Source organism: Anastrepha ludens, chromosome 2, assembly GCF_028408465.1.
Source record: "Anastrepha ludens isolate Willacy chromosome 2, idAnaLude1.1, whole genome shotgun sequence".
NCBI lineage: Eukaryota > Metazoa > Arthropoda > Insecta > Diptera > Tephritidae > Anastrepha > Anastrepha ludens.
The window spans coordinates 27084020-27098223 of NC_071498.1; the positions used below are offsets into that span (position 1 = coordinate 27084020).

General features: G+C 37.0%; 1 protein-coding gene across 3 annotated transcripts in view; it reads left to right on the top strand.

The window, feature by feature from the left end:
* Positions 1 to 14204, top strand: part of LOC128866350 (acetylcholine receptor subunit alpha-like) — a 44939-nt gene that overhangs the window by 18862 nt on the left and 11873 nt on the right. The window lies entirely within an intron of this gene.

Consider the following 14204-nt stretch of genomic DNA (forward strand, 5'->3'; position numbering starts at 1 on the left):
TTTGATTTCTAAAATTAATTTTTAATGAAATGTGCACGGCTATATAAACTTTTGTTCCCACAGAACTTAGACAATTTTTACTTGCTTAAAAATTACTGTTAAATTGGAAGTCGATTTCACAAATTTTCAATAAAAACTTATCTTGTACTAAGGGTATTGTCCTTCTACCTAAAACAAGTAACGAAAACTATATTTAGCCGGTGTCAAAATTTACATGAGCGCGCACATTTTAATAAAATTAATTTTCGGCTGACTGTTAATTTTTGAAATCAAAACAATTTATCGACAATGAGAGTTATTGCTTGTCGGATCAGATGGACAGAAGGAAAATTTATCGGGATTCATTCCGCACTGAAAAGTGAACGATGCACCGCAAATTTTCCAAAATTTTACTTACTGCGTTGTATTTCTTTTCCTGGATTCATCATTTGTACCAAATGAAAGCGATTTTGTTTCGTTTATAGCAGAGGTATAAAATATTTATTTTATTTTTTGAAATATAACGTTATATGTGAGGTGGGTGTGGTTATTGACCGATTTTTTAAATAAATTTCAGTTGACTTTGACCATAAATGACTCATGATGGCTTGTATACTACATACTATCAAGAACTCATCCCGAGGGTAATGGCGCAGGCAACAAAGCGTCGTATCTTTCAATAACTAACAAGCTAACAAGTTTAACTTGTACATGTAACCAAGAGCTCATCCCGCTTCTTGATATTCCCAATAAGAGCAAGATTCATTTCAAAAACTACCGAATAGGACTCATGGTTTACATATAATTTTTCGAATAATGTTACGAACTCTGGGAAATTATAAAAAATGTTAACTAAATTTAATAACATAAACAGCTATATTTGCCACATGCCATTTGCAATCAATGCAAATTAGGCATAGAGTTTAGTGATGAAGTGGTGCACTTGTCGCACTAGTGTCTGAGGATTTTGCTTAAATAAACGATTAAATTAATTTATGGTTAAATGATTTGGTTTCTAACCTAGAATATTTTTGTCACTTTGTAAAAATCGCTGCCAATCTACAATCTCATTGGAAATTAATTGAAAAAAAAGAATATCGAAGAGAGATTCGTTCAAAGTGCGATTGCATGAAGAACTGACAGAAATTAAATCAGTGATAAAACTCCTAAGCGTCGAAAAAGCGTAGAACGATTGTGCATTGCGGGAAATCAGCGTTTGTACGGACAGATAAACGGCTGTGAAAACAGCGGTTCACATTGCTAACAAACTCGTAAAAGTTTTAAACCTGATCATATTTCTCATACGTTCGTAGGGGGCAAACTACTTAAAATTTACTAATAGCAACAGCAAGATTTAATTTATATATGTAATCTAAATCAAACCGGGAAATTGATTGAAAGAAAAACACTTTTATCCAGAACTCTTTCAGCAAAGAAACAAACAGTAACGTTGTGGGGAAGAAAAATAAACTAAGTCCGCCAAAAATATTGAAATGCATGGAAGACGATACTGGAGTCGATGCGGGAATCGATGGTCCAAACAGGAAAATGTCCAAACCAATGGGCAAATGGCCTAGCGCCAGGGACGACAACTTACGACTCGTGAGCCGCATGCCATTTTTTGTCCTTGTTCACTCCTCTCGGTAGCATAGGGCCTCGACAAGACTCTTTCATGGTACACCGTCCCATGAGATGTCGGCATCTGCTAGTTCGCGCATCATCGACCTTCTCAAAGTGTTTTTTGGTCGTCCGCGGCCTCTGCTCCCTTGCGGGTTCCATACGCATGCCATACGCGAATATTATTTACTTTATCAAAAAAACAAACATTTAAAAATAGTTCTGGAGTACTGCATGAATATAATTAAAAGTAAACTAAGAAGCCAATTAACAAATAAAATTTAGAGTCGTGTTTGAAACTTAAAACAACAAGTTATGAGCCAAATTTATCCAAACTTTCTAAAACCATGCAAAGCCATCGCTCCCATTGAATTTGTTTGCCCAATTGTTTTTATTGAAGCAAAAGTTAGTGTTGTAAGTAAATGTTTAATTATTTTAATTGTTTACATAAAAATAGGTAATTATCTATAAATGACATATACAATATATGTATATTATCTAATTTGCTGTGAAAAACACTACTTATATACGAATAAGTAGATATTTTTTCTTAGGAATAAATAAACTAGTTTTATTTTATCAAAAAAACTTTTTTTTATCCGACCACGATTTACGAGGGGTGCCTTTTATTTGGGAGGATTTGGCAACCCTGGTGTTGCAATCTGGCAACTGACAGCTGTATCGCAAAGTTTGACGTTTTTGGCTTTTACGTACTCAGAACGTTTTGAAATACCAGCGCTATTTGTGTTGTTTACAGTAACTTAAAAGATTCATCTCGGTCCAAAAATGGAATTAAATCGTGAACATTTTCGTGCGATTATTTTTTACAACTTTCGACGTGGATTAACTCAGCAACATTGCATGGATGAACTTAATTCATTTTTTGGCGATGAAGCTCCATCAAGGAGCAGGGTTTATAGATGGTATGGTGAATTCAATCGTGGTCGTAGTTCACTCCAAGACGAATTTCGTGAAGGTCGTCCAAAATCAGTTGTTGCTCCGAAAACCATTGATGCTGTGCGCGAACTGATATTGCAAGATCGTCATGTGACCTATCGTGAGATTGAGACAATCTTAGGCATTAGTGGGACCAGCATACATTCAATATTACATAAACATTTGACTGTCAAAAAAATTTGTTCGTGCTGGATCCCACACAATTTGGCAGTCGCTCAAAAAAAGGCTCGTGTCGATTGGTCGAAGGAAATGCCCAAAAATTCCGATCGCGGGGCTTCGAAACACGTCTATGACATCGTGACAGGTGATGAATCATGGATTTACGCGTATGAGCCCGAAAGTAAACAGCAGTCGACTGTATGGGTGTTTCAAGATGAGCCAAATCCAACAAAATCCGCGCACGAAGCACTTCCAAGCAAATGGTCGCCTGTTTTTTCGGAAAAACTGGACATGTCGCAACCGTACCACTAGAACAACGCAGAACAGTAAATTCTGAGTGGTACACAACCATTTGTTTGCCAGTTGTCTTCCAAGAAACTAGGAAAACCCAATCGCCAAAGACGGATCACTCTTCACCAGGACAATGCGAGCTCTCACACATCGGCTCAAACAACTGCATTTTTGAGCACCCAAAACATCGAATTAATGGGTCATCCGCCGTATAGTCCTGACTTGGCACCGAATGACTTCTTTTTATTCCCGTACGTAAAAAACAAACTGAGAGGTCAACGTTTTTCGACACCTGAAGAAGCGGTTGCGGCATTCAGAATGCATGTTTTGAAGGTACCTCATTCAGAGTGGCAAAAGTGCTTCGACAATTGGTTCAAACGCATGCAAAAGTGTATAGATCTTCATGGAGAATATTTTGAAAAACAATAAAGTGATTTTCGATGATTAAAATTTGTTTTTGTTCTCTAATCCCGAAATATAAAAGGCACCCCTCGTATTGTTATTAAGAACAAATTTTGTGGCTCTTTAAAAATTTTAAAATTTCGTAAACTGTAATTTTAGACTATTCCGATTCAAAAGGTTGCCGGTCCCTCGTCTAACGTCTTTAAGGCTGAAATTCAAACAATTTCAATTTGTGCGAGAAATCATATGCGGGGCAATAAGGGTGCACATATAGCTACATATGTATATACTCGGGACAGTCAAGCTGTTTTAAAAGCACTAGCTTCACATGCTGTGAAATCGAAACTAGTGTACGAATGCCTTAACAACCTAAACCAACTTAGTGCAACAAATAAAATTATACATTGCTCACTCCAGAATCACTCTGGTAATGAAATTGCTGATGAGCTCACTAGGGCGGGGTCGGCAGTAGATTTTCTGAACCATACTATGGTATCAACTAAGCAGAATCTAAATGCAGGGTAAGCAGTAAGTCACGCAAGAACTCCGTCAAGCCAAAAGGCTTATAAGACCTTTTAACTGCAATAGGGAATTGCATAAAATGCGCAAAGTAAACATAAAGAAAATAGTTGTTTTTCTGACACGTCACTATTACTTAAATTATATATATTACTTAAAATATAAATAAATTGCATATATAATAGGCGCGTACACCATTTTTGGGTGTTTGGCCGAGCTCCTCCTCCTATGTGTGGTGTGCGTCTTGATGTTGCTCCACAAATGGAGGGACCTACAGTTTTAAGCCGACTCCGAACGGCAAATATTTTTATGAGGAGCTTTTTCATGGCAGAAATACACTCGGAGGTTTTCCATTGCCTGCCGAGGGGCGACAGCTATTAGAAAAATGTTTTTCTTAATTTTGGTGTTTCACCGAGATTCGAACCGACGTTCTCTCTGTGAATTGCGAGTGGCACGCACCAACCGATTCGGCTACAGCGGATACTTAAATTACATCTCTCAAAAATGCACATTAGGAATGAGACAGAGTGTAGACCTTGTCTGGAGGGGGATGAAACCACAGAGCATATCTTGTGCAACTGTATTGTATTGGCAAAGATATAGATCCGAATGAAATCAAGAATGCTCTTGTTGCAGATATTCTGAAATTTGTCCGCAAGGCGGAAAATTTACTGAAAGTATTTGGCTTCCTATCGATTCCCAACCTGAGGCAGGGAACATCTAGGTCAAATAAAACCTGATGTAAAATATTTAAGGTAGCAGCGCCAGTCAATAGGACTAGTATTAACTACTTCTAAAACATGTAATAGGATACAAAAGCTCCTATAGGTCGAAGTGTCGTCCATTGGGCACAAAACATTTTACAGTGCGTTTAATAAATATAGAAAAGGGACTTACTTGGCGTTTACACGGAACAGTTTTGTTACTAATGTATTCACAATTCTCTCTCTGTCTATGATTTTTTCGAATTTGGCAAATGAGTATCTGGCCAATCCGTTAAAGTATAAGTTACGCGAACCGTTTTTCTTTTTGACAGCTTTCAATTATCTTGAGATCATTTTCTTGTGTAAACTCAAGGTTTTTCACAAAAATTGTATTATTTATTTCTTTATTATTTAAATTTTAATATTTTTTTAGTGAAAATATAGGTCATTCTTCTACAGAATTCATATAAATCCAAGCTTCAAGCTTTGTGCAAATTAAAAAAAATTACACAAGTTTTCATCCAAATTTCAAACTTCTTCTGAACAACGAATTATTCGTCTATTGCAAAATATGTTAAAAAATATGCTCTAAGAAACATAGCTCAAAATATATATATATTTTGGAAAACGTTTACAAATTACAAACACATCTTCAATCCACCGTTATCGCTCATTGGTGCGAACTTAATTAGCTCAAATTACTAAAAAATTGTACCATCGCTGACTAGTAAAGAACACGTAGATCATTGCCTGCAGCCATATACCTATGTACTTTAAAGGCACCGATTAATTATCAGGTATTACAGATACTCAAAAAGTGGGAACTTGTGGAAAAGGTAGAAACTATATGATGTGATACTACCTTCTAATCTTGAAAGGTCGCAAGGTGCTGGTGTAATTTTAGTGATATGGGAGGTCTTGTTCTGTCTTACATTGTAACTCAATAAAAAATTGTCTCCTCTAGTAAAGCAGCCGACTTGCTCGAAGAAAAGAAGAATAGGTTTGCTGCTCGAAGAGCATTATTTACGACTGAAACATTGTGCTCTAATGCACTCGGCCAGACATAGTCAGGTAAGGTTATTCTGCCGCAAAAGGTATCTGATCCAAACTAAGAGGAATGGAACGAGCTAAAGCCCATATGGAAGTATTTGCACGACACACAACTTCGAAGCAAATCTACAGGGTCCGGCACTCGAGTTGTAACCAATTAAAAAGGCCATAAATTTAGTTTGGAAAATTATTTTTATTCAATTCAAAGTAAAAAATGTGTGACTACCTTTTACTTTGACTATGGCCTTGAGATGGTCCAGAAACGAATCGCATGCTGTCTAAATGTGACGTGCAGGTATTTTGTACCACTCGCGGACAATGGCTTTTTTCAGCCTCTCGAGACTGGTGAATCTTTTAGTTCGGACCTTGCACTCCAAAATAGCCTAAAGAGAATTATCCATCGGATTCGCGTCTGGTGAATTCGAGAACCATTGTTTGGACGTTACGAAGTTCGGAACGTTATTTTTTAGCCATTCTTGGAACGCTTGAGCTTTGTGTGACGGTGCCGAGCCCTGTTGAAACGTCCATGGTCTACCACCGAAGTGCTTGTCTGCCCATGACTTCAAAGCAACCTTCAGAATACTTTCCCGATAATATTTCGCATTTACCTTGACGCCAGGTTCGATGAAAACGAGTTGAGAGCGCCCATCTACGGTTACAGCAGCCCAAACAATTACCTGTGGCGTGTGCTGCCTCCTGGTGGCCAACCGATGACTCAAATTCTCGTATGAACGGTCGGTCAAATAAACCGTATCGATTTGGGAGTTTACGAATTCCTCAATTTGAAAAATTTTCTCGTCAGAAAACGCAATATTCGGAAAGTGACTGTTTTCGACCAAGGGAAGCAACTACTTCGCTCTCTCAAGTTTGACGTCTTGCTACTTTGGTGTGAGATCTGGCGCCTTTTGGGTATTGTAAGGCTTAACTTTAAGATCACTTTTCAATATGTGGCAAATGCTACGGTCGAATATTTTCAATTCTTTCGCCATTTGAAATACTCGTATAATGAAATCCAACTATTACGTTTAAAATCCATTACGGATTTTCTTCTTTCGCGATTACTCTCGGCAAAATGCTTCCTTCCTTACTTAAAGACTTAAATCGACTTTGTTCAAGAATAATCAAAGCTGAGGCAGATCGACGCACATAGACGTACGTTACCAGTTTGTAAGCGACTGTCCAAAAGGAGATATTTTTTTTTAGCTATCGACCAGCAGTCCGTATCAAATTACCAACGAAGAAATGTTGTATAGCAATGCATTCAAATGTTTACATTTCGGTATTTGGCAATTCTGTTCTTAACTTTTGTAGTCATGTGTTAGTGCTAAAATAATTTAAGAGAGGGCAAATACAACAAATGGCACTTCATATCAATCCCATAAATGGGATCACCTCGCTGTACTGTTGCCACTGTATCTAGGGTTCGTACTTGTGAAATACTGAGTTGCGTTCCCTGTTTTGAAAGTTTTCCATACAGATACAGGGTGGCTGATGAATTCTGCTACATTAAGAAACTCAAATAACTTTTTTTTTAGTGTATGGAATTCATTTATTTTATTTTATTAAATGTAGCTTAACTAGTTTTAAAAATAATTGAATTTAAATGCCCCCCATGCTCGTTGACACAAGTAAAAAGTTGTTCATTGCTGCTTTGAGAGTTGCGACAGGAATAGCCGCAATTGTTGCCCGAATGGATTGTTTTAGTTCATCCAAATTTGTTGGCTTTGTTTTATAAACTTCTTGTTTACATAAACCCCACAAGAAAAAGTCAGGTGCAGTAAGATCAGGCGACCTGGGGGGCCAACGAAATTCGGAGTTTCTTGAAATCAGTTTATTGGGAAATTTTCGTCGCAACTCTGTCATAACAGTCTGGGCTATGTGAGACGTTGCCCCATCTTGTTGAAACCACACAGAGTTGAAAGGAGTTCTCTTTCGGCGTAGTTCTGGATAGAAAAATTCTTTCAGCATTTTCAAATAACGGTCTCCAGTAACCGTAACGGTGTGACCATTTTCTTCAAAAAAATAAGGCCCGACAATACAGCGTGAAGAAACCGCACACCACACTGTCACGCGAAGAGGATGTAATTCCGTCTCGTGGAGTATCTGTGGGTTAGAAGTACTCCATATTCGACAATTTTGTTTGTTCACATTGCCGTTTAAATCGAAATGGGCCTCATCAGACATGAAAAGGCAGTTTAACATGTTTTGGTCTTCTTCCACCATTTGCAGGATCTTCTGGCAAAATTCCAAGCGAATCGGCAAGTCTGCTGCATTCAGTTTGTTAACCATTTGAATTTTGTAAGGAAATAAGTCTAAATCTTTGTGCATTATTGTTTGCAAAGACTGTCGGCTGACACCAAGTTGAGCATATAAGCTTCTTGTTGAAACCCTTGGATTGCTTTGTATAGCTGCAGCTACAGCAGCGATCGTTTCCTCCGTCCGAACTGGTGGGTTTCGATGATAAGGCCTTCATGCGACTGTTCCTTGTTCAGCAAAATTATTCACCAGTCTCATTATGGTCCATCTGCTCGGGGGATCGCCGCCAAACATCCGCCTGCACTCTCTCTGTACCAAAACTACGGACTCCAGTGCGTGATAGCGGCGGACTATCCAAATTCTTGTTTGCGTGTCCCAGTTATCCATTTTAATAAATTTTAAAGATCAATCTGCAAATTAAAACAAAAATGGAACAGATAACTTAAAAAGAAAAAAAGTTATTCAATTTTTTTTTGGTAGCGGCTTTCATCAGCCACCCTGTATTTTCGTACTAAGCAAAATAATGTCGCGACATTCGCAATTTAGTTTATTTCGAATATTTATGAAGCACCATGCGAAAGAAAATATTAAATCTACATACACATTTTTTTACCATATGTCTTAATATCATACATATCTATAGATTATATTCAAAATTAACAAATTATATACATACTGTAGTTATATTAAGCTACAAAAATACAACGTATTTGAACTAGCTATTTAGGAATACTCAACTACTCAACATATATATATATATATGTATATATATATATTTTCAGTGCTGATGGTCACTATGAAGTCACGCTTATGACAAAAGCAAAAGTCCATAGTAATGGATTGGTTATATGGCAACCGCCTGTCGTCTATAAATCGTCTTGTTCAATCGATGTTGAATATTTCCCATATGACGTTCAAACATGCATCTTAAAATTAGGAAGTTGGACATATGACGGTTTTAAGGTGCTCGTAAAATTTTTTAGTAAAATATCGATTATCTCATTAATAAAAATACTAGATTTATTTTTTAAACTGATTTATATATGCATTAATGTTTTATAAATTAAGTATCTCCGATGTATGTATGTACTTATGTGCATATATACTTAGTGGATAACGCCAATATACTTACTTACTTTTAATCTTTTAGGAAGGTTGAAAAGTGTTTTGGCATTAGCAAAAACAAACGAAATACCTATGCCATTTGCCATTTATACACCAGTGTACCATTTTAACTGAAAATTGTGGGAAAATTTGGAAATTTGGATGTGACGATATTTTCTAAACCAAGAACTTGACAAAGCTTACACAATTACTTGTGTGAGAAACATATTGCTCACACTTACATCAAAAATTTAAGAAAAATGCAATATGGGCTAAAACTTAGAGAGTAGATCGAAAATTTTGGTGCTGTAAATTTTTATTAACTACAAAAATACTCTTGTGATTGAAATCGGTGACGTTGATGCGATGTTACTAAAAAATGCTAAAATATGGTCATGAGGAAATTACACCTAAGCTATATAAATTATTTTTAAATATAATGCGCTCAACTAAAGTTCCACAGGAGTGGAAAGAAAGCATAACAATCCCAAGACAATCGGACAATTATTATTGAATAACACTTCTGAATACGGTATAAAAACTATTCACCACGATTGTGGCTGAAGAAATGTGAAACAAAAGCATTAGCGAAGAGCAGCATGGATTTAGAAAGATTTGATCAACAACTGACGCGATATTTATATTAAGACAGATAGCTGAGAAAGCCGGGGAATACAACTATTCCGCGTTCTTTTGCTTTGTAGATCTAACCAAAGCATTTGATCGAGTCTTGCTCCAGCGCGTAACAGAGGTCTGAGACAGAAAAAAGTGCACAGCAACATAATTGCAACTATCGCCGATCTGAATGCAAACAATACAGCGTACATTAAATCCAACGGACAATTAAGTACGAATCTACACGTTGCAACTGGTAATCGTCAAGGCGACAGTTTGAGCCCCATATTATTTAACCTCGTAATGGATGGAATAATAAAGGACGTTAAAAATGTTTCCGTAATCAAACATGGAAATAGAGATAATTTTTTATGTAGACGACGCCGTACTTATATCAGATTCAGAAGATAATTTGCAGAGGCTACTTTTTGAATTCGAAAAAGCATCCAGTATACCAGTTTGCCCAATAAGTTTTGCGGTTCGTTTTTTTTTTTTCTTTTGTTATGTTGGTACACTCTTCACACGTATGTGAAATTTCATTTCAATCTGTCAATTCATTCTTTGATTACAAGCCATTTAGTATCGACCAGTCTCAATATTTTCTACAATGAAAAATTCAAGTATCGTGCGGTGACTGGATTTTTACTTTTGGAAGGTTTAAAAGCAACGGAAATTTATTAACGAATGTTGAAAGTACATATATAAGGACTCTTCGCCATCAATTAGTATAATAGAAATATGGATTGCTGAATTTAAACGTGGTCGTACAAGCCTTGAAGACGATCTTCGCGAAGGATGTCCAAAGCAGCAACACCACCAGAAATCGTATTAAAATCAAGAGCATACAGGAAAGCGTATTGGAAAAACGTCAGTTGACGGAAAGAGATTTAGTAGGAGCCCCAGGCATATCATTAGGCAGTGTAAGCAATATTTTGACTGAAGTACTGGGTTTCAGAAAGCTTGGTTGCTCAATGGGTGCCGCATTTGCTAGCAATGGAACAAAAACACATTCGAATGCGACTTTCTCAGCAACATTTAGAGCGTTTTTGAAAGGACTATGGATGAGACTTGGGGTGGTGGAGGCTAAGGAGTGGTGTGAACCTGGTTCTTCGGCTCCGAAACGAGTTCGTGTCCAGAAATCGGCCAAGAAGATGTTAGCATCAGTTTTTTATGATGCGAAAAGAATTTTATTTGTGGATTTCTGGCAAACTGGTAAAACAATAAATTCTAAATATTATTGTAATCTTTTTAACCAACTGAAGGAAAAAAAATCCCCGAAAAAAACGCAGTTTGTAAAAGAAAAAAATGTTTTTCATTAGGACAATAAATGAATTAAAGTTCGAATTGTTAATGCTCTATCTACCGTATTCACCAGATTTTGCCCCTAGCGACTTCCATCTGTTTCCAGACCTAAAAAAATGTATGCGAGGCAAGCGTCAAATGTCGAGGTCATCACAACAGCTGTGGAAGCGTATTTTGCAGCCCTTCCAGATTCTCACTTCAGGGATGGAATTTATATTTTGGAATCTCGATGGAACAAGTGTATTGATGCTCAGGGAGACTATACTAAATAATACAGTGTATTTCAAACTCTAAATTGTGTTTTTCTTATCGAACCGCAAAACTTTTTGAACAACCTAGTATAAAATATGATTATTTTCATAACAAAGACTATAAGTAAAATGGAGCCATAAAACAAGAAGAGACTGGAAGCAACATGTCCTCAGAATGATCGACGACCGCTTGGCAAAAATTACCGGGAAACCAAACAACACATACCCACGAGAGAGGCCACCAAAGAGATGGAAAGAGTCCTGGGCAACGGGATCAAATCATAAATAAAGATGAAAAAGAAAATATGCTCATGTGAAGTGCAAAAAGATATTTAATGAATTTCGTATGTGAACAGTTTATGCAGCAATTATACGGTTCGACACTCAAAAATACCGGGAAAGTGATATTATTTTTCTTGTAGGTGTGGTCTAGTAAAAGAAGAATGAAAATATGAAATTTGTCAAACATCACCACCGATTTTCCATTTCTTACCTTTTTGCATCAATTCAGGACTAAGATACCTTTAATAGTGTGTAAAAATAATGGCAAAGTTGAAGAAAGGCCAAAAAAGGGAAAACTATTGTGTTTGAAATGAAAATACACACACATTTCTTAAGTTTTCTTAATAAATGTATAAACCATTGGATATTTAAGTTCGCGAAAGTGCGATAATCTAGTTTTTAACCATAAGTTAAGATTGTTGTTGGGGATGTTTGGCAGATATTTTCATACATTTTTGTAGAGCTAACTATAGCTTTCCCTCATATATCTCCTTTCATATCTCCAATAATTACTTTGAATATAAGATGAAACGAACTATAAATGAAATTTTTCCAAATATCAGGATTCTTATATCACAAACCGGACGCATTCTTATTTCCCTTTAAGACAGTTTATTAAAAAGTTATTTTAGAATCAATTCGATACCTCGAAAAGGAAAGAAAAGCCGTTTGCTACTAAACGGAGTTTCAAATGAGGCGACCCTCTATTGTGCGAATTCTTTAATCTGATGAAAATAATGCGACTTGCAGAATTGAATCGAAGTGCCATAATTTTTATAAGAGGGGGTAGTTACTGGCGTAAACCGAGGGCTTTTCAATCTGGATAGAGAAGCGTAAAGGGAGGACTTGGAAGTGAAGTAGAGCAAAACGAAATATCTCCTGTTGTCACGCGTCTCGGCAACCCCGCCACTCTTGACAGGTATAAATTTGAAAAAGTGGAGGGCTTCGCCTACTTAGAAATCAGAATCTACAACGATAACAACACCAACCTTGAGAGCCAACGGAGAGTCTATCTTGCCAACAAGTGGTACTTTGGACTAAGTAGGCGATTGAGCAGTAAAGGCCGATGAACTAAAATCGCATAATAGTATATAGGTCCCTCATCATAACCATCCTATTATAAAGCGCAATATAATGGACGATAATAACACTTGATTCAACCGCCGTGGGGGAGTTCGAGAGAAAGGTTCTAAGAAGTATTTATGGACGTTTACTCATAGGTAACGGTGAATATCGAAGGTGATGGAACGATGAGCTGTGCGTAGACAAGAAGACGGTGCGCGAGTTAAGATTCATTGGTCCCGCTGGATAGGTTCGACTATGAAAGTATCCGATACGATGCCTGAGGTGGGAACTAGAGGAAAAGGAAGGCCTCCTCTGCATTGGGAGGACCAAGTGGAAAAGGACTTGGCTTCAGTCATTTCTAATTGGCGTCGGTTAGCACGTGAAAGAAATGACTGGCCCACATTGTTGAACTCGGCCAAAATCGCTTAGGCGGTTATTGTGCCAATAAAAAAGAAGATATGTTTGTTATACAACTGAGCGTAGATTTTTTGTTTATCAGATAGATGTACGGAAGTTTAGTCTTAATATATAAAAAGTTGGAGGCGTTTTTTTGATCTCAGTAATATTTTTAAAGAAACTTTATGAGGTGGGGAGCAACACGTGTACCAAGTTTTATTATTTCTACCAAAAGTGAAATGCTTCGATTTCACCTTATGGAGAAAATCACAATGACGCTTTGACACGTATAGTGGTTAATGGTGGGAGCAGTGTAGTCCTTCTCTTTTAAAAATCGGTGTCCCGCAGATCCTATGGAAAAGGTGAGCCTTCGCGATCTCGGTTATGATTACTCCTAACTGGCAGAAATATATTCAGTTCTGAAATGTTGATCATTGCAGTGATCCCCGTCAAGATATATCAAGCCCTCAGTGATAAGTCCCAGGTTTCGATGTACGCAAACCAATTTGTTTTTTCCTTAATATCCCAGTAGTTGAAAGTTTCCGGTTGTAATCTCGTGTTTGAGATTACGAGGCATAGCTCGATTTATTATAATCGTTTGATTGTAGTTTGTAAGTGCCTTGTTGATGATCTGAAGAATATAGGAAGGATTAAAATGGTGAAGGATTTGCCTGCCTGTACGTTGTCAATGAAGTTGTTAAGGAAAACGGTGTTCTTTTTATGACTTCAGCGGGTCCTCCTTTAAGTCAGATCCAATAGCCAATTCTGGCTATTCGGTTTGCTCACAAACCATTGCAAAAGTTAGCTGCAAACACGGTTGGTTAATACGAGTACTGTACCTTTCACATTTACTATTAAAAATTATTTTGTATCTAATTCCATTATTATCCTGTGTAATAAAGTGATGAGAGCATGCCTCTGTTACCTTAGGCAGGGCTTTTAGTGCAGATAGATGTCTTACGATATTCGACAGCTTCGATAGCGTTGCTGTATCGAAAGACGTCGATCTAGCTGTGAAGCTGAGTAATTTCCTCTTTACTCAGAATTTTGGTATTAACGACACAAGCCATCTCCACTCTCTGTCCAAGGTAGTTAGGTATTTGAAATGGGTTAAATCGGTTAATAACCACACACACCCACACCCACACCCACATAATGGTAATTTTAAAAAAAGAAAAAAAATAGATATCTCTGTTATAAATTAAACAAAATTACTAAAATTCGGTATAAGTAATGAACCCAAGAAAAAAATACG